Here is a 24,563-nt window from a genome sequence, read left to right on the forward strand (position 1 = left end):
TCATTGTCAACATCTGTCAGTGTTACTGCTGCTGTAAACCCGTTTAGTACATAGGCAAATTTTGTACGCTGACCTTTCTTCAACTTAAAATAATTTTTCACCACAATGGTACTGGGTAATTTTACTTTCTTTAATCAGTATGTACACACAAATGGTACTGAACTGCCAGTGTAGATAATTAGAGTAGATCTTTTCTCCAGATAATTCAAAGGTTATGGGCATACCATTCCCTTTATATTAAAACTGAAAACAGATCAAACTGAGCTGGTAGCATGAGTCTCTGTATTTAAGTCTCAGTTAATAAGAGGGTCCTTAACAAAGCCCTCCTCTCTGAACCCTCCCACTGCATTCACTTGCAAATCACTGTATAGCTGGCAAAGTCGGCGTCCCCCCAGCCCCAGACCTCCTCATCTGAGCACTGCGGCTCTATCGGCAGCAACATCTCTCTCAGTGGGGGACGTTTCTTATTAATCAGGACCACTGAATGGAAACCAATCAGATAGAGAATCCCTTTGGCTTCATCTCCCTGCCTGCCTGAGTTAAAAGCGATACTGGGAGAGAGGCTGCCTTAGTTAGCTGTAAGCACACAGCGCTGGTGATACCGTGCTAGGCAGAAGGGAGGAAGCAGGTAGAGAAACAGCACTGGATGGGCAGAGCCGGGCTCAAGCTGCCAGGCACGGTGAGTAGATTAACTTTCTGTAGCACAGAAATGTCTATAGCACAAAAAAGTAGACGCTTTCTTTAAAATGGCTAAAATGTTAAAGATTCCTTGCAGATCTCTTTTAGAGAGGGGGTGGGGGAAGAGTCAGAAGAGCACTTTTGAGTGAGAAATTAAAATAATCTCTGAAATATAAACTTCTGCTGTTGTATATATGACAGTTCCTTGTGTGTATGAGAAATCTAGCAATGTCTACGCTATCTGGTGGTACTGTTAAACATTATTACTCTCATTCTGATTTTTACAGCAATATAACAGTAACAATATAATCTAACTTTTGTGCAGAATACTCTTTCAACTGCCCGGATAGAAAGTATAACCCTTTACTGTCTGTCATCTTTGTTTGTACTGAAAACATCTAATTATAACAAACACAGTTAAGAAGAATGAAAAATGAAGAGGATTTTAGTACCAACAGGAATAAAGTAACAATGCTTTATTTTTCTTTAGCTGCAGTAATGAAATTATTTTTCTTTACATGATGGGTGACTAAAAGCTCAACGTTCAGAATGACTGAGATCTGAGGCAGATGTTCCTCTGAATGTTCAGAGCAGTAAGTCAGAGTCAACAGGCTTAAAGCATAAGACTGTTTTCCAGAAGCACTACCAACAATACCAGTTCAGTGTTTATAAACAGAGACTAAGAGAAAAAACAAGGCAAAAAGCTTAAAAGGCCAAACTGACCATTTGATTTTGAAGTAATCAGCAGAGAGAAACTGCCCAGTGAATGGCATTTTACTTTTACTTTCCACATGCAAGAGACACGCAGTCACATCCATTCAATTTCACTGACAGATTAGCTTCAAACAAAGAATGATGCTTAAGAACCATAAAGAACTCCATATTCCCCTGAAATTCATGGTAATGTGCATACAGTTGTACCTACTTGCCATCTCACAGACAGGTTTAAGTAGCAGGTGAGAGCAGTAAAATGATAGTTTGGTGAGGGTACTTTCCATATGCAGGAGTAAGATTTGTAATCAACGTATCAGTCTCACTCTGATTAAGTCTGTGACAAACCTAATATTTTACTTTAATCACAGCAAGCTCATGCTCCATTGTTGAGTACTAAACTAGTTCATTGTGATAAGAGAAAATATGGGTAAAAAGGCAAACGTAATACTTGTAACAGTTTTGCTAATGGGATCAAATGCCTTTTTTAATAAATAATATTGGTGATAAGACTTGCTAATGATGGCTCTACAAAGATCACTGGTTCCAAGTCATTTTGCATAGCTAAAAATTTCTCTCAAAAAGTGAGAACAGACTAATTAAATATTTAGGTGTCTCATTACATTTTTTTTCCTGTGGTTACTCTGAATTCCATAAAATTATGTTAGTTTTATAGGCATATTGCTAACTATATGTGAATTTTGCAGATAAAGTGCATTGTCCTGTCGTTTGTCCTTCACTATGTAATAATATGAATTAAAGATTAAATACGTTGACAGCTAATGACATTTTCTGTTAGTACAGATGTAAAACTTTTGCGTGATCATATTATCTAATCAAATGCTTATGGAAATACATATATATGTTAATGTTAGATAAACAAGCTTGTTTTAAAATCATGAAATATGTATGTTTATTGTGATATACTACAGTTGTACCTAAAATACTTGTCAAGTCTTTTTAGTTCTGATGGAGAGATTTCAATAGTGAAATTCTTTGTTTGCTTAGAATCATAGAATCATCATAGAATTTCTCAGGTTGGGAAAGACCTTAAAGAACATTGAGTCCAAACACAACATAACCATAGTACCCTAACTCTAACAACCCTCCCCTAAATGATGTCCCTGAGCACAGCATCTGAACCATTTCTAAATACAGTCAGAAATGGTGACTCAACCACCTCTCTGGGGAGCCTATTCCAGTGCTTAACAACCCTTTCCATTAAGAAGCTTTTCCTGATATCCAACCTAAACTTACCCTGATGCAACTTAATGCCATTTCTCCTCATCCTGTCACCTGTCATCAGTGAGAAGAGACAAACCCTGCTCTCACTGTAAGTACCTTTCAGATTTTGGAAGAGAGTAATAAGGTCTCTAACCTCAGCCTCTTTTTCCCCAGACTAAACTGCCACAGTTCCTTCAGTCTCTCCTCATAGGGCATAGTCTCCAAGCCCTTATCAAGCCTTGTTGCCCTTCTTTGGACCTGCTCCAGCACCTCAATGTCCTTTCTGTACTGAGCTGCTCAAAACTGAGCTCAGTATTCAAAGTGAGACCTCACGAGTGCCAAGTACAGGGGCAGGATGACTTCCCTACTTCTGCTCACTACACCATTCCTTATACAAGCCAGGATGCCATTGGCCTTATTTACCACCTGGGTATGCTGCTGGCTCATATTCAGCTGACTGTCCGTCAGTACACCAAGGTCCCTTTCCATCAGGCAGTTTTCCAGCCACTCCTCCCCAAGAGTATAGAGTTGCTTGGGACTGTTGTGACCAAAATGCAGTACTTGACACTTGGCCCTATTGAAACTCACACAATCAACCTTGGTTCACTGATCCAGCCTATCTAGGTCCCTCTGTAGTGCCTTTCTCCTATCTGGCACATCAACATTCCATCCCAGGTTGATGTCATCTGCAAACTTACTGAGGGTGCACTTAATCCCCTCATCAAGATCTTTAATAAACATGTTATCTGTGTGAGAAAAGTAGTGTATTTCACTTCCAGAGGCTACATTACAGTCATTATTTCAGAAAAAAAAAAAAAAAAAAAAAAAAGTGTTACATAAATATCACCATAACTCAGAAAGCAGTTTTGAAAATGCAATTTGGAGAGAAATGGCATTGTGAAATAGTGCTGCCATATGCCTTGTACAGATTCACAGTCTCAATTTTCACACTTGTTTGAAGAAGTGACCATTCAATAAATGTCCGATTCTCCAGACAGAAGCTCATTTGGGAGGATGTGCACTCTCCCCTTGCCTGGCTTCCGCTGCACTCAGTGTAGTTTGTGTTAGGTTGGCAGGGATGCACTCCAATCATTGGATCAGCCAATGGGGATGATTTAATTCCCTATGCCTGCCAATCAAAATCAACTGGTTTAAATTATATTACTGACAGTGTTTTGGAAAGAACTACACAACTTAATTCTGACGTTTGCTTTTGCCCTGGTGTCAGGAAATTGTTTTTGTAGCACAACAAGATGGCTTGCAGGGAAGCTACTGGCAGAAGCATGAGAGGTAGAGGTCAAAAGTGACAGGACTCACAATTTCCTTTGAGGATGAGTTTGTTCAGGAGATAAACTAAGTTAGATGGATGTCTCCTGAAGTTGACCAAATCTTAATGATAACAAGACACACAAAAGAACAAATACTACTTAAGAGTTTTAGTGTAGGGTAGAGTAAATCACACATGCACACACAATCTTTTACCTATTTTTTTTAGGGATAAACAGAAATCTAGCACTGCTCTCCTTTTCTGCTCCCTCTCTCTCAGCTCCTTTCATTTCTGGAAAATCTTGTGGAGATGCAAAAAAGACCTTCCTGGAAATAAAAACTCATCACTGAACACTTAAAAAACCTCCCAATTCCTGCACAAATCTTGTTCTTACAGCAAAACTGGGTTACACAGACCTGGATATATCAGACCATATCAGATATATTATTTTATAGGTTTCTTTCATTCAGTCAGGGCTATTTAACTGTAGAAGGCAACTGAAGCAAAAGCATAGACAAAAATGCATCTCCCACTCATTTCACAAAGCCTTCTGAATTTCTAAGGCTTGCAGCAGGTGTTACATGCAAATGTTATCCACAGAAGCACAAATATTTGAACATGAATAGGGATGTCTGAGTGAAAGCTAACTGCATTCTGTGTGTGAGTGAGAGTTTATGAAAAGTCATTTGTGGAAATAGATCCTAAATTTTGCTAAAAGGGAGTGGGAGGGAAAGGAAAATAATGCAAGAGGAAATGACTTTCAGCTACGAACAAAAAGAATTCTCATAAAAGCAGTCAAGCGTCATTTTAATAACTTTCTCCTTTTGTCTCTCAAACAAATATTAAATCACTGAGTGGCAAAAGACAAGTTACTGTTCTGACATCCAGTGACTGATCGTGTTAAAGCCTCCAGTGGCTCTGAGGCCTACCTGCCTGGCATGACTTAACAGGAGGAACCACTCCTGATCAGATCTCAGTATGTTTACACCAGAAAATTCTAGCAAAACTGGGTGTGATTTACTTGAAGGAAAATCTTGTTAGTAACTCCAGGGAAAACAGAAAAATGCTGTGCATATGCTGTAGCTTATAAAGAAGTGAAGATAGAAAGTCAAGTGTATTATTTTTAACCTTAATTCTACATCTTCAGAAATGGAGGCTGATGAGGTTGTCTTCATCCCACAGAGACTACTGCACAGAGTGTTCAGGTAATGAACTCTCAGCAGCTTTGTGGGTGTGCCTCTGCTTTCCCAGTCTCAAACTTCTCCGTGTGACTTTAACCATGTGCATGAAAATAAATATGCCTTGAGTACCTAAAAAGTACCACAGTTTTTAATATTTATTTCACAAAATTTTCTGCAACTGCAAAATGGTGTGCCTCAATTGATGGCCAGTATATTTCTTTGCCAGTTAAGTGAAAGTATTTATATTTGAATTTCACACTTTTTAGTAGTAAGAGCAACAACAACACAAAGACAGCTTCAGATTAGATTGTTTTTCCTGTCTCACATAAATGTAAATTTGATATTAAAATCTTCTGAAATGAAAATGCAAATATCAGGGATGTTTGTGTAAGTACAAATTTCTAGGCATTAAATATTACTCAGGTTTCTTTGACCTCACAAATCCTAGCCAAGGGAAATAACCTCCAGCTTCATGGAAATTCTGCCTGAGAAAATATTAGAGCATTGGGCCATGCACATCATCACTCAGAAATTCCATTTTTTCAAGAAACGTTGAAAGCATTTTCCACTGCATATAATATGTTGAGAAAGTTATCCTAAATTGTTTGTCCAAAATCAAAACATGCTCTTTATAAATGATACCTAACAAAAGATTCAGTGAAACAGAGAAAATTGTAGATAATGCTTTTCTATTCGGAAATGGGAACAGCAGGCCTTTTCATCAGTATGAAACAAACCACACAACATTTCTCATGAGAAGGTGGTGTCAGTTTGCTTATTCTTTAATCATTGAATTGCAAGCAATTAATCATGAGTACAAGCAATACATCTAGTAATATATACAAACATTATTATATTTATCTGTTAATTTCTGAAAATAATGATCAGTTAGATTGATAATCAGGAATGAAGAGTTTGACATTTATTTTTCGAACATCTTAAAAAAGAATTCAATAAAACATGAAATTATACAAGATAGTTCAATAAAGGAAATTTGAAATGTGGGATGATCTTCAATTCTCATCTTCAGATCTTACTAAAATAGTTGATCTTTATATTCTCTGTCTTTCAATATTTGCTCCTGAGGAGGCGCGAAGGAGGTAAAGCAAAAACAGTGTGAACTGAGAAGGGGGACATTAATCCCACAAGCTCTGTTTTGAAAGAAAATGTAGGCACATTATAAAATAAAATTTACATGTTAATATCCAAAAGTTATAGATTATACAAGATTTCATTAGTAAACTGCTTATTTATGAATTTAAAAAATCAGAGTAACCCCAGTTCATGAGCAGAATACTTACATATGTTTACACATGTATGTATACATATATATTAACCTAAACATAACTCAGGAAAATTCTGAGAGTAGATTAAAATGACTTTGCTGAAGTTTTGAGTGAAAATTTTTGGCTGAATTTTGTTGCTTGTGTTATTTTTTATTAGAATACTTTCATGTGATTTACGTTATTCTTTATCACAATCCTTTATAATGATGTATTCAGATACAAAGTGGGAAACTGTTAAATAAACATTCTTTTTTTCTCTTCTGACTTTAAGGAATGGGAGCAGCCTGTGGCAAATCTCAAGGAAATAATTCTGCCTTTGTAGGAACTGAGAAAATATCAGGCAAATATAGGCATTTCAAAAAGAATGTTTTTAGTTTCTTAAACTATTTTTAAGAATTGCTTGTGCTTGTGCCAAGTTCTGGAGTCCTTACAGAATGAGTAACATTTTGTATTAAGACTAGTCCCACTGAAGTCATTAAATTACTTTTGTGCATTTCCCTTACTCAGAGTGAAAATGAATGCTGAATCTGTGTTTTTATGATGATTTTATCTGATTAAAAAATATATTTTTCTCAGAGTAAAAATAAGAACGCTGTATTATGGAAAATATTTTCTCATTTCCTGTAAGATGTGCAGTAATCCTTACATTAACTTTCCAAATGTGAAATTTCATCTGTAATGAGAGTTCAGACTTGTTGAAAAATGGAAATATATTTTAAAATCCATGTAGACTCTTCCTTCCTTGCAATTATCTGCATTCCATGGATAATCAGCAAATCACTATCAGCAAATGACTATTTCCAATTTGTGCATCCAAGGATAGGGCATCCACCATGTCTTCAGGTAACCTGTTCCAGTGCCTCACCACTCTTATTGTAAAAGAATTCTTCCTTATATCTAACCAAAATCTACCCTCTTTAAGCTTGAAACCATTTTGCCTTTTTCTATCACAACGGACTCTGCTAAAGAGTCTATCCGCTTTTTTCTAGTAGGTCCCTTTGATACTGAAAGGCCACTATCAGATCATATTGCAGCCTTCTGTTCTCCAAGCTGAAGAGCTCCAGCTCTCTCAGCCTGTTCTCATAGGACAGGTACTGCATCCCTTGGATCATTTTTACGGCCCTCATCTGAATGCACTCCAGCTCTAAAATGCAGTACTCCAGGTGAGGCTCCACCCACACTGAGTAGAGAAGAAGGATCACATCTCTTGACCTGCTGACCACTATTCTTTTGATGCAGCCCAGGATACAGTTGACTTTCTGGGTTGTGAGGGCACATTGCTGGCTCATGTTCAGCTTCCCATTCACCAGTTCACCTAGATCATTTTCAGCAGAGCTGCACTCAATCCTTTCATCCCCCAGCTGGTATTGGTAACAGACTTGACCCAAGTGCAAGACCTTGTACTTGAATTGGTTGAAACTCATGAGGTTCACGTGAGCCCATTGCTCATGCTTATCTAGGTTCCTCTGGATGGCATTCCATTCCTCTGGTGTGTTGACTGCACCCTACAATGTGGTGTCATTCATTCTCTGGAGAAAGATGGAAGGAATGCTTCCTTTCTAAAGTTCCATCAGTGAATTTATGAATGTGGAGCAGTAAAAAGATTTGTGTAAATCAGCATCATGTCTAGGGTTACTTTTTTTTAAAAAAAATATGAATTACTGAACCACAGGTGGGATTAAAGTTAGCTATTGTTGGTTATTGTAGTTTTCTATGTGATTTCTGAGCCTGTAGCATCAAAATAATTAATTTGTACAGAATGAGAGCTGAAATCTGCAAATACATGCTTTTAAGGAACATAAGTAGGGGGGACATTGCTCTAGAACAGAAAATAAATGAGTCAAATTAATTTTCAGTTTCCTCTACCTCAGGTTAATTAGTATGCATTAAATTTCATGCTAGTCAGTCTGTGAATTTAGTAGACAATAAAAAAACAAATAAATTTTTACTGTTTGTGACAACACATACACATATGCATACATATACTCATGTATCTATGTAATTATATATCTACTGATATCAATAGAAATATGCATGTATATGTTCTACGTTTCTATATATCTACATAACTATGTATATATCTATCTATACCTACCATGATAAAAGTATCCATCTCAACTTAGGTATATAGATAGGAACATAGTATATATGGACATTGCACATGTTACATACATTTATACTGTATGGACGGCATCAGTATTAGGAAATCCATGCATATACTTGCCTTGTAAGGTGGTTTATATTTTAGCCAATATTAGGTGAGGTAAGAAGTTTATACTCAGTGGGTTGGTAAGAGATTTGCAGGCAGTTTCAAATTTATGTCCTTTGACAAAACATCCTCTAACAACAAACACACCAGACTGGTAAATATAAGAGGAAATCACAGTGAAACTGCTGTTCTGCCTGCACTATCAATGCAGAAGGAAAATCTTGAAAGAATAAAGAATGTCAGTCAATTAATCCATATTGAGGCCAGAATTCTGTGGAAAGAGAATTGAAGTCTAAATCACATAAATACAATAGTGTAGCATTTACTGATGGCATTCAGTGAAGCATCTATTCTTACTCTAACACCCTTACAATTTCTACCTGTAACACATATTATAAAACTCCTACCTACAGAAAGTTTAAACAACTAGTTCAAGATGAGATTTTCAGCTTGTCTCTCCATTTCTCAAGGTGTAGTCATTTGGGAAACCAGAGATGTTATTGCTACAATGCAGTTTTCATAATAACTTCAGCCTTACCTGCCTCATCATCTAAATGATCAGATGCAAGATAGGAAAAAAATCATCTCTTTTTTAAATGCCCCTCCACAATGCAAACATAAAGTTGACTTCTTCTCTCTTGTTCAATTATTTATTCCTGAAGTTTAGCTAATTGACAAATCAAGTGATGATTCTTTTATGTAGAATTTTCCACACCGATACTGGTTATCTGAAGGGAACAAGGAAAATATAAGCATGGTCTCTCACTATTCCTTTTAGTCTATCATGGTAATTTCTGAGGTATACTAAGTGAAATTGAATCCAACAGTTATTATCCTAATGATAAATTAGAAAACTGTAGGTGTTAAGCTTTAGATAAAAAAGTTTGTCATTGTGTGCAATTACAACCTTTATTTACAAGCAATTCATTCCTCAGATGTGGTAGCAAACCAGTACATAGCCCAGTCAAGAGATGAAGAAATGTTACTTTCTATATATATACAGTGGTGTTAATCTTTGGATTTTTTCTAGGATAAATGGAATTTTTTCATATAATTGTTAAACTACTGTGTTTGATAATTAATGTCTTAATACTTCACCAACTGCATTCATTAATGCTAGGAACAGAGATAAAAACTTGCCATTTATATCAGTCAGAATTTAAGAAGTATTTTTCAGTGTTTGTTTGGTTTGTTGTCTGCACTTTTATGAAATTCCCTTTGAAAAAAATTCAAACATAGAATAAAAATATTCATTATTTAAATGCAAGAACATATATATAATTTATTATGTATATGTATGTATATGCATGGGTCGCTTTGAAAATAATGTGTCATATTTATTTCCATGAAAGCTGCAACAACAAAGAGCACAATAATAGTATTTAATAGAGCAAATTCTCAGCTACAAAAAGCTATTTTTCAATATAGTCACCAACATTAGCTATACATTTTCATCAGCAATGAACTACTGTCTGCATGTCTCACTCGTAAAAATCTGCATCAGTGAAGATAAATATATAATTTATAAGTGAAAGTTGATGTAATAGTAAGAGTTAGATACATTATGATTTCATCTACTAGTGAGCAGAAGTAACCCAGGTGCCCAGCAGTCTTAATCTGTCTGATGCTCATTACAAATAATTGTTATCTGTCAGAATTACAGCATTGTCAAAATATTTTTCAATATTTATCTTTTCTCATAGTTTGCAAGGTAGAAGGCCTGGCTTCACTGCCTTCATTAGCACTTGCCTTTCTTGTGCATTGCTGTAATTTGACTATTGATGTTTGTGGTAGGTTTGAAGAAATCAGTGGACAATGGAGAGAGCAGAGGGTTCTGAATGATAAGTCATCCTGAGGGAAGTGAGGAAAAAGGGTGACATCCTATGCCATGGAGTGATGTGACAGTGAAAACCTCTGTCTCCACTGCTCTGGAGACAGAATTGATTTAGTAAGTGTAGAGAAAGATCCTTTCTTGCATTCTAAATCATGTTGAACACTTGTCCAAAAAAAAAAAAAAAACACAAAAAAACAAAAACCAACAACAACAACAAAAAAAACCCAAAAAAACAAAACAGATGCCACCATCATTATCTTTATACTTTATGGATATTTAAGTGATCAAAGATTCATGTCTTAACAACCACTAATGTTTGTGCTCCATCTTAAAGGGATCTCTGAGAAAGACTAGGAGAGAGATGAAAGCCTAAGGTTCAATCCAGCATAAGTTTACTACTCATCCCATAGCTTGTCATTCTACTAGGACAGACATTGTCCAGCCCACCTGCCCTGTAACATATTTTTCAATCACATTTATGTCCATCAATAGTGACTTCCTAGCAGAATTAATTATGTAATTAAGTAACTAATAGACATTTTATTAATATTTCTACATTCTTCTAATGTGGAAAATACCGCCTATTCTTCAAGAGAAGGTCAATCTGCAAATTAAAGAAACTGAACTCAGTTCTCAGAGAATAGCACAACACTAAACAGCTGACTGGAAATAAAGTGTGGGTAGATTTTATCTACTGAGTCTGCAGATTTTTCTCAGAAACCCATAAAAAATGTAAGATAAAACAGACAAACAAATGAAAAAAAACTGTTGCAAGCAAGTTCAAATCTGTCCTACAGAATCCCACTTTCCTGATAGAACATGTTTATGTCTGTTATGCCTGTAAAATTTGCCTGCTGCATTTTTAACAAATACGAGGTTTATTAAGAAAAAACAACAACAACAAACCATATAGCCTCAGTAAACGTGTTGAAACATGAAAAGCAAACAAATGGTTGTGAAAGGACGTGAGAATGGAGAATTCATTCAAGATTGTGATTTCTATATCATTAATCAAAAAGGATTAAAAAATCTGAAAATCTGAAGGACAAGAAAATAGATAGGATGGCAGGGACAGTACATTATTAGAAATGAGAACGTTTAAACATTCTAATTTTAATGCAAAGATGTTCAGAAACTTCTATAAATACAATTCTATGTATCAAGTTAAAGTTCACATTTTACATTTGATTTCAGAATAGTTCAAATTTTATATCTAATTTCAGCTAAGATATGCATAAACAATTTTATTATTGAATTTGAAGAGCTCTTAAATTACAGGTACCACAGGAAAATATTAAAGTCTTAGCTTACTGCTCATTAGAAAGTATCACCCTTCTAACTCAAATAGATTTTCTCACAGGGCACAGAATCAAATATTGAAATTAAGTCTTGAAGAGATACTAAGAACTGAGAAAATGAATAAATAAGTAATATTTCAGCATTGTATGTAATATCTTCATAATTACATGGTTCCATCTTACTAGGACTAAACTGAGAAGTCGATGTCATATTAGAGATCAAGTAAATTGGGATTCATGTGATTCCCCTCCAAAAATTCCAATCACCACTCAGAAATTACTGCAAAGCACTTCAAAGCATTTGGTGAGAACAGCTGTATATAACCCATAGGTAAGATCTGATGGAAAGATTAGCACAGTCTAGAGCACAGTATGACTATTCTCAAATACATCAGTAACATTTAAACTCAGCCTTTATAAAAGGAAGATATAAAGTAATGATCGTCGGTGAGCAGAGAAGGATTTGGCAGATGTAGAGGAAAAGGAGAGGCAGAATTTTCCACATGGCTGATCACCAATCCATGTTAATGTGTATAATGTGTATATGGATAGATACACATAGATACATAATATATGGAAGAGTGCATGTGTGATCTGAGGTCTGCTCTGAAAATAATGCCTCCTCTTTTACTATCTTGGCCCTCAGTGTTAGAGGAGGATGTTGGTGATGTGGCAATAGAGTTTCAACCTTCCTTTCTCTTACATTTTGTTGCTGAGCGACAGATGACATCAGAAGGACAGTATGACAAAATGACATGAAAGTGTGCATGAAGTAAAGGTGTATCATTGAATTACTCCATGCAGAAAAAATTGCACTCACTGACATTCACCAATGCTTGCTGAACATTTATGGAGACCAAACAATGAATGCAAACATGGTGAGGCAGTGGATAGCAGATTTTAGCAGTGGTGACAGCAATGTGAGAGACAACCCACATTCTGGGTGGCCATGAAAACAAAGAGCATCTTGATCAGCTCATCCATGTGAATCAATGGTTAAAGACCAGGGAACTGTATGCAGAGCTGATTGTCAGCTTCAACACATTGGAAATCGTAGCAGTACTGGAAATCACAAAGTTTGTGGAAGGTGGGTCCCTTAAGTGCTCACTTAGAAGAAAAGAAGGAACACCATATACAAGTTTCTCAGGATCTATTGAAGCAATATTACACTAAAGGTGACAGTTTCCTGGATTGAATCACTATCAATGATGAGATACGGTGTCACCACTATGAGTTGGAATCAAAACAGCAGCCTGTGGAATGGTGACATTATACTTCTTCATTGAAGAAAAAATTCAAGACACAGCCCTCAGAGGGTCAAATGATATCACTGTCACTGTCTTGGATTTTTTTTTTTTTTTTTTTTTGAGGGCGGGGTAGAAAGATGAGGGTCCGTCTGGTTTCACTGGAACCCAGAGAAACCACCAGTTCTGATCACTGCATTTCAGAGTCAGACCAGAGCAGAAGACAACCATTTTTTTGCAACTAGTGCTCAGACCTATGTCAGTTTAAAGACCTTGAAGAACATTGCCAATTTTGGCTTCACTGTCCTATCACACCCACCCCACATCTGGATTTAGTGCGTTACAACTTCCATCTGTTGGGCCAATGAAAAATGGACTTACTGGGAAACATTTTTGTATCAATGATGTCACCATCATAGCAGCTGTGAAACATTCAGTCACCATCACTGGTGCAGATTTTTATGAGTGACAATAAGTCTCTTGTTCATCATCAGCAAAAATATGTGGTTAATGGTGGTGACTATTTTGAAGAATAGCATTTTATAGCTGAGAATTTGCTCTATCGAACAGTGTTCTTTGTATCTCTTGTAGTTTCTGTGGAAAGAAACAGAAAGCATAACTGTTGGAGCAACCTACCTACATAAAATATATATTTTTTTTAAATGAGCGGAACTAAACAAATGAATAGAATAATTCCATACTCCTTGAAGGATAGGTGTCAAATGAAAATACTGAAAAATGTCACCAAGTACTGATTTTTTATACACTGAAGTGTAAATTTATCAAAAAATCTAGATAGTTTGAAAGTACTTCTTTCTGCACAGGGAGAGAAAGAGAAATTACAGCTTGTTCAGCCTTCAAAATCAGATTCAAATATAATTTCAGTATAGCTTTAAATGGGACAAATATAGGATTTTGAAAGTATTGCTCAAATTAATCAGTGATTTTATTAGATAACATAAATAGTTGTAACTGCATACCAAAAGATAGGACAATAAATAATAGACAATAGATTTTAAAATTATACACAGGGCTAATAAATATTCCATTTAAACAGAATAAAACACAAATGTATACATCTGTTTAAGAAGCAATTGCTTTAGAAGACATTAATATGTGTATATCATTAATGAAAATTTCATTGAAATACGGAGACTTTGGCTAATGGCAGATAAAATGGTGGAAAAGTACAGAAATGACACAGAATTTAGCGGAAACTTTTTATTGACTTGGAATTAAGTTGTAAAATTTCTTGCAAAGACTAGAAGAGTTAAAAGTAGGAAAATAAGAAATAACGCTACATACACCTGTGTAGCAAAGACAGTACATTCAAGAAAGAGAAAGGAAAATCACCTCTACATAAATTAATCATTTACTGAAATAATATTCAGTGTAAATGATGGAGGGAAGAAGAATGGAAATAAAGAGTCCATTGTTACATTTAACCTTCAAATACTCACTGAAATAAACACATTGAAAAATCTAGAATTTTGTGGATTCTGTATGGAAAAAGAAAACAATAGAAGCACGTGTCCTAGTGAAGTCATTAGAAATTCAGAATTCCAGCTACAAAGTAACTCTTTTTAAGAACACTTTTTATTTATATAGATGTAGGTTAAAACAGACTGTAATTAAGTAATTTGCCGCATAGCCTGTATTGCAAAGGACTAGCATGATTGAAATAAAAATAGATTAAAAGTATTACAAATGTTTTTGGTTTGGAAATAGAATATTCAAAGTAAGCCTGATGGTACATGAAATAACTTCAGTGAATATAAATGAGAAAAAAAATAAGCACATTTTGAAATGCCAGCAGGGAAAACAGAAAATAAAAATAAGACTGAAGTAAGAACTTGTATATATAGAACTTATAATTACAATAAAAGGGCTCACATTCAAATAAATTTCACATACGTTTTCAATGCATTATCTTTTAGAATTTCAAAAATCACAAGCTAGTGTTAGTAGGTGTATTTTATTATGTATATTCATCAAGACCAGAAGGGAAAGCTAGAGGTCAAGAAACAGGCTTAAACTCTAGTTCATCTTTTCTTTTGAGATGACTTAATGACAGCGGATTAAAACTTTAATTTGATTAACAAAAATTCTGTGAAAAATTACAAAATTTCATTATAACAGAACTGGGAGAAGAGTTCAATTTGGAAATTAAGGCAGAGTGTTTTATTTTGGATTATATAACAAAGCTTTCAGTAATTAAATCAAAGTGTTTTTATTTGTTTCACATTAGCTAATAAAGCATAATGTGTCACAATAGAAATGAAGTGGAAAGCGTTTAGTTTTGTGAACCAATGTAACTGATGATCATGAAATACTGATACTAAACCTGAAGAGAATAAATTTAAAAATATATCAACTAAAGAATTTCTTTTACAAGGACTTCAGAGTAATGAAAGTGATTTTAAGTAATGAAAGGAAAAAGGTGGAAAAAAAAGAGTGGAATGTTTATTCTATTTGTGCTTGATTTAGATGATCACCTTCCCTAAAATAAATAAATAAATAAATAAATAAATAAAATTTCAGTCCTTATGTACTTTGTAGGAGTTTTCCTAGAACTAATCTACATAATGTATTGCAACATATATTAGGCACTTCAGACATCACTGTGGTAAATTCAGATATGGGGAATAATACTTATTCCCAAACTTGTTATCTGAAATTCTACAGAAAGTTGCAGAGACTTTCAAAACACATAAAGTACTACAATTATATAAATCCCCGATGATTAAACGTCTGAGGACCAAAAAAAATACGTGGATTTCAAAATACATGAAAAAATTGACCCTGGGAAAGCAACAGTTTTTGAAGAATCTGAGCATTTACAAATCTTTTTTTTTTTTTTTTATTTCTGAACTTGCTAATACTCATCAGCTCTGAAAAAGAATTGGATCTATGACTCTTGAGCTGAGTAACATAAAACAGATTCTAGAAGGCAACCAAACTTTATCTGCCAAATATGAGCTATGAATGGTATGTTCACCTAACCTACTTTAAACAATTCTCCTCTGAAGAACATTCATACTGCTTTCCTGCAGATTTTTATTCTCAAATGTTTGTATCCTCTCCTCTGTGCTCTCTCCTCTCTTCCTAGGTGAATGTCTTTCACTTTTTTATTTACCAGAAAAACTTACATCGTAGACTATTCTTTGATAATTTTAGATTTTTTTTCACTTTATAAGATAGTAAATGAATTCAGAGAAATTAAACTCCTTCATCAAAATTGGTATGCAAGCATCTGGTGCAACCAAGAACAAGTGACATGACTCTATGACAATATACTTTTATGTTGTTTAAGCATATATGATTTTATTACAACTGTTATAGTCAGCTCAAATAAAATTATTAGGATGCATGGTTTAGTTCTGACCTATATCATTTTTTCACATAAAAAGAACAACAAAAATCTCAGAGCTAGCTGCATCTTCTAGTCCAAGGAAAAGGAGTAAAAGAAGCTAATCAGTTTCATCACCTCATAAAGTAGAAAGATGTAGTACAATACTATGGCTCCCTCTTTTGGATAGCACACATTTACTATTCAGTACTAAGAACACTCATAATGTCCTAATATTAAAACAAAACAAAACAAAACAAAACACAAGTCTTTCACTTTTCCTCCCTACTTAACAGCAATGAATTTAATGAATAAATCCAGATATTATACATTTCTTGTGAAATGCAATTATATTATAGATACAGAATCTGTACATTCTAAAAATAGACACACATTTCCCAGTTAGGGATGTAACTAAGATGTTTTAGAAAGATGTTAAGCTTTAGTCCATCAAGTATGTACAAACCTGAAGTATAAAATTCTTTCACAGATTGATCCCTATTTCAGTTTTGCTATTAATACAAAATGAAGGAGAACTATAAACAAAAGATATCTAGAAAAGCACTTCAGCTAGCTTACTCTCCAGAGAAGAGACCAAAAAGAATTAGATTTTATTCCTACATTATTTCTACTTCATTAGGAACTGACAGTGAAAAATATAACTATTATTGGTTTGCTTTTAAAAAATTTTCCACGACTGTTTTCTAGTTGAAAGTCCAGTGAATTATATGCATTGATTACAGGAAATTTTGGTACATATCCTTGAAGAACTAAAACACATACAGGTATTTATAAAGTTAAAAAAAAAAAAAAAAAAGAGTAATTCTTGCAAAATAAGAAGTGATTTGTTAGGATGGAAAGATGGAGAAAAAGTGTTAAAATGTACTAGTGTAGAACAACAAATCCTGATGGAGCCTAAATGTTCATGATTAAAAACTTTTTCTTAACATAAGACTAGCAATCTAGCAATACTGGCTTTATGGGAATACTTCTATTTCATTACAAATTTGAATTTTACTTTTCCAAGTAAAATTCTTCTACACTTCTACATTAATATGTAGATATAATTCATGTTGTAAAACTAATTCCATTTTCTCCATGTCTCCATGTATACTGTGCTGAGTCAACTAGAAATAGAATTTTTGGCAAAAAGTCTTCATGAAAAATTCAGCAGCACTATTCAATGACTTCTGCTGTGTCAGCAAGAAGGCAGACTTTTTTTCCAGTCATATTCCTTCCTATTGCTTTCTTATTATCCTAATATAAAATACAAATGTTTAAGCAGGTTTATATAAATGAATTATTCTTCAAGATTTTTTTTGGCTCTTCCTTTTACTCAAAATAGGAATTTCTCAACATTCATTAGGATATTGGGCTACACAACTAAACAATTGGATTTATATGAAGTATTTTCATTTTTTTACATTATAATGACCTTCCTAATTATACCATTGCAGCATATTTTCCTTCACAGTATCCAAAATTAACTTTCATGAAGAGCTGTATAACCAATAGGACAGTTGTTTTTCACTCTACAGGATCATTATTATTCATTTTATATATTAGTAGCAGTTACTCTTTATTAAAAAATCAACATTGTAATACAGATTTTTGATGAAGGTACATTTTTTTCAATGAATAAAAGCACTAACAAAAGAGTAATTTAACTTTATTGGGAATAGCAATGAAAATATTTCATTAGCTGCTGCTCTGCGCTAACAATCCCACTATGAAGTGGCATCAAAATTTGCCGCTGTGATGTTCAAAATCACAAAGGTAAAAAGAATGGGACAAAGCTCATTTGTAGACAACATAACTTTATTTGCATTGTATCTACTCATAAGAAAGAAAACTGACCCAATATACACATCCTGAATGTCACCTCTGCACTTTTTTCCTAATATAAGTTTGTGCTAATTTTTTCTATGAAGCTAGAGTTGTCATAACAGTATGGTACATGGCTGTAAATTCGGTTATACTCCCATATATTCTCTTCTTTCATCTTTTAGAAATCTAAGAATTGAGAAAGATGTAGATATTTTAAGTTTATGAGATAAATATATTTTAATGATTGTTGATATCCTGACATTTGTGGCAAACCATCTGTACTAGAATGGATGACATAATTCTACATTTTCATATGCTTTGCTTTTTCAGCTGTTTTCAGACTTTTTTTTTTTTTTTTTTTTTCCGTCTTAGAAACTGGAAACATATTCAATATTTCATCCTCTATATTGTACCAAGTTTCAATGAAAAAGGCAGGAAGATGTAGGTAGTAATTCTACAATATTATCTGAAAAGTACTGTGTGCGTTTTGAATTAATCCAAATAAGTTACATGAAAATCTGCACTTTCTGGAAATTCATAATAGGATACAGAATGTTTAGCTCTCAGTTATAGTCCAAAATTTACCAAAGGAAACATATCACATTATTTGAAAGCTAGCTGATATAGACTAGCTACTTCTGCCTCTGAATAAATAGTAAAACAGTTGGTATTTGCAATAACAACTGATGTCTGATCAGAACACAATTAAGTGATTAAATATATGTGCAGATGACATTTCCCCCCATTTTAGACCCATTTCCAGATCAGTATGTAATCTTCTAGAATTGACTATCATTACAGCAATAGTAAATCACATATAAACTGTGGTACAAATTTGCACAAATGATCAAATTCAAGAAATACTACAGAGAATCTTGAAAAAAAACAAAAAAATTCCAGGGAAGGGAAGTGAAGAGGAGAGGAGTGGAGGAAATTAATAGATTAATTTTAGAGATTTTTTTTCCTGAAAGGACTTTATAACTTGAAGTAATCTAAATTGCCATATTAAATTGAAAATGGAAGCCAAACTGTGAGTTTTGATCAGAGTTCTTGATGGGTTGTTTGAACCTGTCTGTAAGAATCAAGAACAGGAAGAAATTTAGTTGAGGACATTTAGGCTACAATTTCATAGAATCATAGAATCATAAAATCATAGAATCACAAGGTTGGAAACGACCATAAGATCATCTAGTCCAACCATCTGCTCATCACCATTGCCACCACCACCATTGGAAAATGCACAAAGCTTTACAAAACAAATATCAGGAAGGGACTCCACTATAATAAAAAAAAAGGCACTCAACATCCACTGTCAAATATCTGCAGAATGCCGTATTTAAAATTTCATTAGAAAATAATTTTAAAAATTTCTACAATTAAAAACTGAAATATACTTGGGAATTTGATGGAAAACCTTTATCAGCAGTTTCTTGTGACTAACCACTGACTAATCATTATTCCCTACAATCCTGTACCACATCTTCCATGACACTAGAAGGTTTCAGCACGTCAAATATAATGCCCATTTTTAAAAAAGCTGTTTAAGTTCTATCAAGGACAAATAATGTCAAAGTCTAACAGAGAAACTAACAGCAACTCTTATAAAGAATAAAAGTAGTGATCATGATGTAGCGCTGAAAAGTCAGTGGAAAGTGCAGTCTGGCTTCTCAGAGCTATTGCAGTTCTCTGAAAGTGTTATCAAGTATATGGATAACTGACCTCTTTGATATGTTCCCGTTCTGCTCCTAGTCAGCTTTTGACAGAGTCACTCACCAAAGGCTCTTAAGAATCCACAAGCTGGAAGTGAAGGCCCTTGCATATATTAGTAATTGATTAAATGACAAGAACCAGCAGGAAGAAGTAAATAATTGGTTTTCACACTGAAATAAGGTCTGCTGTGTTGTTTCATGGGGATCTGTACTGGAGCCAGAATTACTTAACATGTAATAAACTGAAAACAGGTTCAAATATCAAGGTGAAAAATTTTGCAAGTAACATTCAGTGTAATAAAGCTAAACAGCCTTTGCAAAGGCTCACAAAATATTTTTATAGCTATGACACTAGTATATGTATATGCTAGTATATGCTAATATATTTCACATGACAAGAAAATCAACTTTTGTAATGCAATTGTCCATGCCATTTCACTGTTATCACAGTCCCTCCCTAAAACAACTTAGGCTGTAACAACAGGCTGTGAGAAAACTCACAGCTCTGTTTTAGGACTAGGACTGGTTTCCCACAGATGACATGGACAAAGTAAACATTCCAGCTTTGCCACATCATCTGGTCTTTACCTCAAAACAGTTTAATAACTACAGTAGATTTTTAGTAAAATTGCAGTCTGTGCAATACAGACGCTGGTCGTCAAAATAATGGATGATGAATTTGTAATAAAATTATGAAGTTACATAAAGCAACACATATACTAACCTCCAGATTTCACACTTAAAATAACAGGCTGACTATTCTCATCTGGGATTAATGCCCAAATATAAAGATACATAATAACAGATTTCTTCAACAATGGAAAGAAACAAACAGTGCTACAAAAACAATGTGATTGACTGTCTCTACATTCATGAAGCTCCTGCATGTTGAATATTGCAATAAATGAAACTCTCACATCTCAAACAACTTAACACAAAATACAAAGAAATTCAGAGAAGGGTAAAGGTGCAATCAGAAGTATGGTATGGCTTCCAAATAAGGAATGATTGAACCAGCAGTCCCAGAACTTTTCATCTTGGAAAAGAGACAGCTGAGGGAGAATTTGATACGCGTTGATAAATTTGTCAGTGGCAAAGACAGTGAAGAACAAATGACTATTCATCCTGGCTTACAACTATAGGTCTAGTTGTATAATGAAGCCATCACGTACCTTGTTAAAAAAAAGGAGTTGGTCTCACAGTAGATTGTTGAACTGCTATTCTCCTTGCTGCACAGTGCTGTGGCTCCTAAGAACTTACATGAGTTCAAAGCAAAGCAGATCAGCAGAAAGTTGTGATAAAGTTTATCTATTGGAATTACTAAATATCTAATATCTGGAGACAAGGAAAATGGAGAAAAAATAATCATATATTTCTCCGTGATTTTATACTATCATAGATGTTTATCATACTTCTTGAAAAGATCTTAGACTATCAGAATGCTCAGAGAATTAGCAATACATTATCACACCTGCTAAGAATTTACTCATGTTTTATATTTTTCTTTCATTAATGATGTCAAACAAGATGTGAGGGAAAAGTGCTTCTGCTTCTTTTTGGGAATATAGGGGAAAATCTTTTTAAGAATGAGATTCAGACATAGGGAAATCATAATACTTAACATTTCTGAGATCACTCTTACTTGTTTAAGTGGTAGAAATGACACTTGTAGATACTGCAGACTATTTATTATGAAAATCCAGTCTCAAATCTCAACTGTGTCAGGATCCTTTCACATTGAAATAATAAATGGCAAAAGTGGTGTTAAATCTATGCATTGTTTCTGTGCACAAATTCCTGTGATTTTCTCAGATCAGAGGATGAAACTTTTTTTGATTTTGCATTCCCCTTAGAGACAGCAGAAGGGTACAAAGAGGGCTGAGCTCTGATAAATGACAGCATTCAGCAGCTGCTTCATTTGTTCAGGAAGGAAGACACAACAACAGGCTGCAATTGCCACTCCAAATCTGCTAACTACCTTTAATTGGTCAGCAACTTGTTTTTTTTTTTTTTTTTTTTCCAGTTCACATAAGTGAATATATATATATGATGCAGGAAATAACTGCATCTGTTTTTCACTATCCTTCCCTATATGAATGATTTCTAATGACTCAAATATACATGAACTAAAAAAAGATTAGTATTTAAAAAAAAATTACTTGAGGTACTATCTTGAAAATATCTGCATTCCAAAAAATTCTGGCTTATTACAGCCTGCTGGGCTATTATAAAAGCTAGAGACCTGGAAAATGTAGCAAGTTCTTATCCTGCTACATGCTATGCTGAGAAGATAAGAAGTGGTAGGAGGCATTTGACATAGAATCTCAGAATGCTTCATTAGGACTTAGCTGTGTGACTGGAGTAGAGAGCTGCGTAACAAGCTGCAAGAAAGGCATTTGACAAAAACACGTAGTCCCAGTTATCAGCATTACTGGTGTGTCCCATCATTAACAGTGCTACCATAGGCGAATCTCATCTGCTTAATGTAGGAAGTCTGATTTGAATCAATGTGTCTAGAAAAGAGGGGCTTGCATCTCCAGATACCTCTTTATTTTGTGACAGGCAGACAGAAGGTTAAGCTGCTTATGGAAAAAAAAATGCCTTAAATGGTGTAGGGTATCAATATTAAAGTGCAGACAACTGGTTTATGAATGCAAGGACTTGTCATGTCAAATAAACAGGTAATTCCAAAGGGGAAACAAAAAGAAGAGTTTTGCTTTGATGACAGTATATATTTATTCTTCTGTCTCTAAAGGCTAACCTTTAAAAACCATGAATGTGTTGTATTTGTAAATAAAGTGTGATATAAAAACATATTATGCAATTTCATTATATGCTAAGAGGAAAATATGTATCCTGTGGAGAAAAATCGATACTAAAAATCAAAGGAAGATCTTCAAAAGGCCTTGTGTAAAAGGTTTACTGGAGATATATTCCTTAGATTCCCTCGTGTTGATGAAAAGCAGATCCTGTAGAAAGGATCATTATAGGAGAAAAAGGGTCTTCTATTTTTTTTAATGTGAAAACTCATATATTGCTTTTGAAATCCCAATGAGCTGCTTCCTCAGTAGTAGAGGTTTTTAAAGTCTCAGCCTGATTAAATACCGTTGCTTATAAGTAAGAGACCCTCATACAGGATGGGTCAGAAGTGCAGTAATTCAATTACTGACAGGAGTATGGGTGGGGAGAAAGAGGCCAGTGTTTTATTTCCATCCCAGAAGAGAAGGGCAGATATTATTTCACTGCCCAGGGAGAGTTGCCTAACACACAGCTGTCTCTGCATGAGACTTTGCCAGTGGGGACTGTGCAAACACATACCTACACATTCTCCTGCCATCCATCCACTCATGGGACTAGCATTTCTCACTGTGTGATACAGAGGTTGACTCAAGCCCTGGTTGAATTTGGTCCAAAATCTCCAAGGTATGATCCCAAGGGGCTGGGAACAGGAAGATAAATGTTTCTTGGGATGCATGGATAAAACATAGATTAATTAATCGACGGGCATTAATTCAGTCATTCCAATATAAATTGTTATCAGTTGAAATTCTCTAAGACTTTATTTATGTTCATGTGACCTCCTGATACACATAGCTAAGGAAACACTCAGTAGTGTCTGTACACTCAGTACTATCTTCAGTAGTTTTCTGGAAAAATTTTCAGCTGGAAAGCTATTCTGAAATTCTGCTCCAAAGGTTTGCAATGGGAGTGAAGTTTTTGTTTTTGTTTTTTATTTTTGCTGTCATTTCTGAGTGAGATATAAGTGCTGAAAAGATGAGTGTTCATCACTCCAGGATCTGTCCCTTCTGTGTTTGAGATCCCTCATAATATACTTCAATTCTTCTAGAAATAAATGAAGATACCTTTCTTCATTCTCCCAGATTAAGCAACAGGTGTAAATAGTGAAGATGCACAGTCATCATTTTCTTTTCATCTCTCCAGTGTTGTTCCCAACTCTATCTTTACTTATGAAGAAGAGAAAAATTAGGAATACATTTTTTAAAAGTCAGCTATCACTGATGCATCCAGAGTTTATTCATTTATCTAGGATAACAGGACTCATTGTCAGCTGCATTTGGAAGGAGGCATGTACATACATACCTCGTCTGTCTTTAGGTAGTCAGGAAATAAATATGACTGAAGCAAAAGTGGCACAGATCTAGCATAAGCCTTGATATTATTGGTGACCATGTGAAATTTATAGTGTAGCCTATGTTAATACTATGTTAGTCATTGCTCTTGGAATTCAGACTCCATAGGTCAAAGCTGCAGGGCTATTCTGAAAGTAATACTTCCTCCTTTATTGTATCAGTCCATGGCATCAAAGGCAGATGCTGGTGTTATAGCAGCAGAGGTTGAACCTTCCTGACAGTATTCTGTTACATTTTATTGTTGTGTGGCAGATGGCAGGCAGTAGAGGGGCAGTCTGACAGAATGGTGTCTGACTTAGCAATGTTTATGAAGCAAAGGTGTGTCACTGAATTCCTCTACACTGAAAAAATGGCACCCACTGGCATTCACTGATGCTTGCTGAACATTTATGGAGGCCAAAAAGTGGATGTGAGCATAGTAGGTGGTATGTGCATTTCAGTAGCTACGACAGTGACATGTTCCTCACAGCCATGCAGATTTACAAAAGTATGGCATGCAAGTTCTTATTCATCAGTGGCAAAAATATATAAAAAATGGTGGTGACTCTGTTGAAAAGTAGTACTTTGTAGCTGAGAATTTGCTTTATCAAATAGT

At 34.7% G+C, this 24,563-nt stretch overlaps 1 protein-coding gene across 2 annotated transcripts in view; it reads left to right on the plus strand.

Moving 5' to 3' along the window:
- The first annotated feature begins 379 nt into the window (after positions 1 to 379).
- Positions 380 to 24,563, plus strand: part of CDH9 (cadherin 9) — a 92,005-nt gene continuing 67,821 nt past the window's right edge. For both annotated transcript variants that reach the window (XM_052703703.1, XM_052703704.1), the window contains exon 1: positions 380 to 679. The gene's annotated coding sequence lies outside the window, so the exon portion shown is untranslated. The remainder of the gene's footprint in view (positions 680 to 24,563) is intronic.

This window comes from Tympanuchus pallidicinctus, unplaced genomic scaffold (assembly GCF_026119805.1).
Source record: "Tympanuchus pallidicinctus isolate F22 unplaced genomic scaffold, pur_lepc_1.0 scaffold5, whole genome shotgun sequence".
NCBI classification, from domain to species: domain Eukaryota; kingdom Metazoa; phylum Chordata; class Aves; order Galliformes; family Phasianidae; genus Tympanuchus; species Tympanuchus pallidicinctus.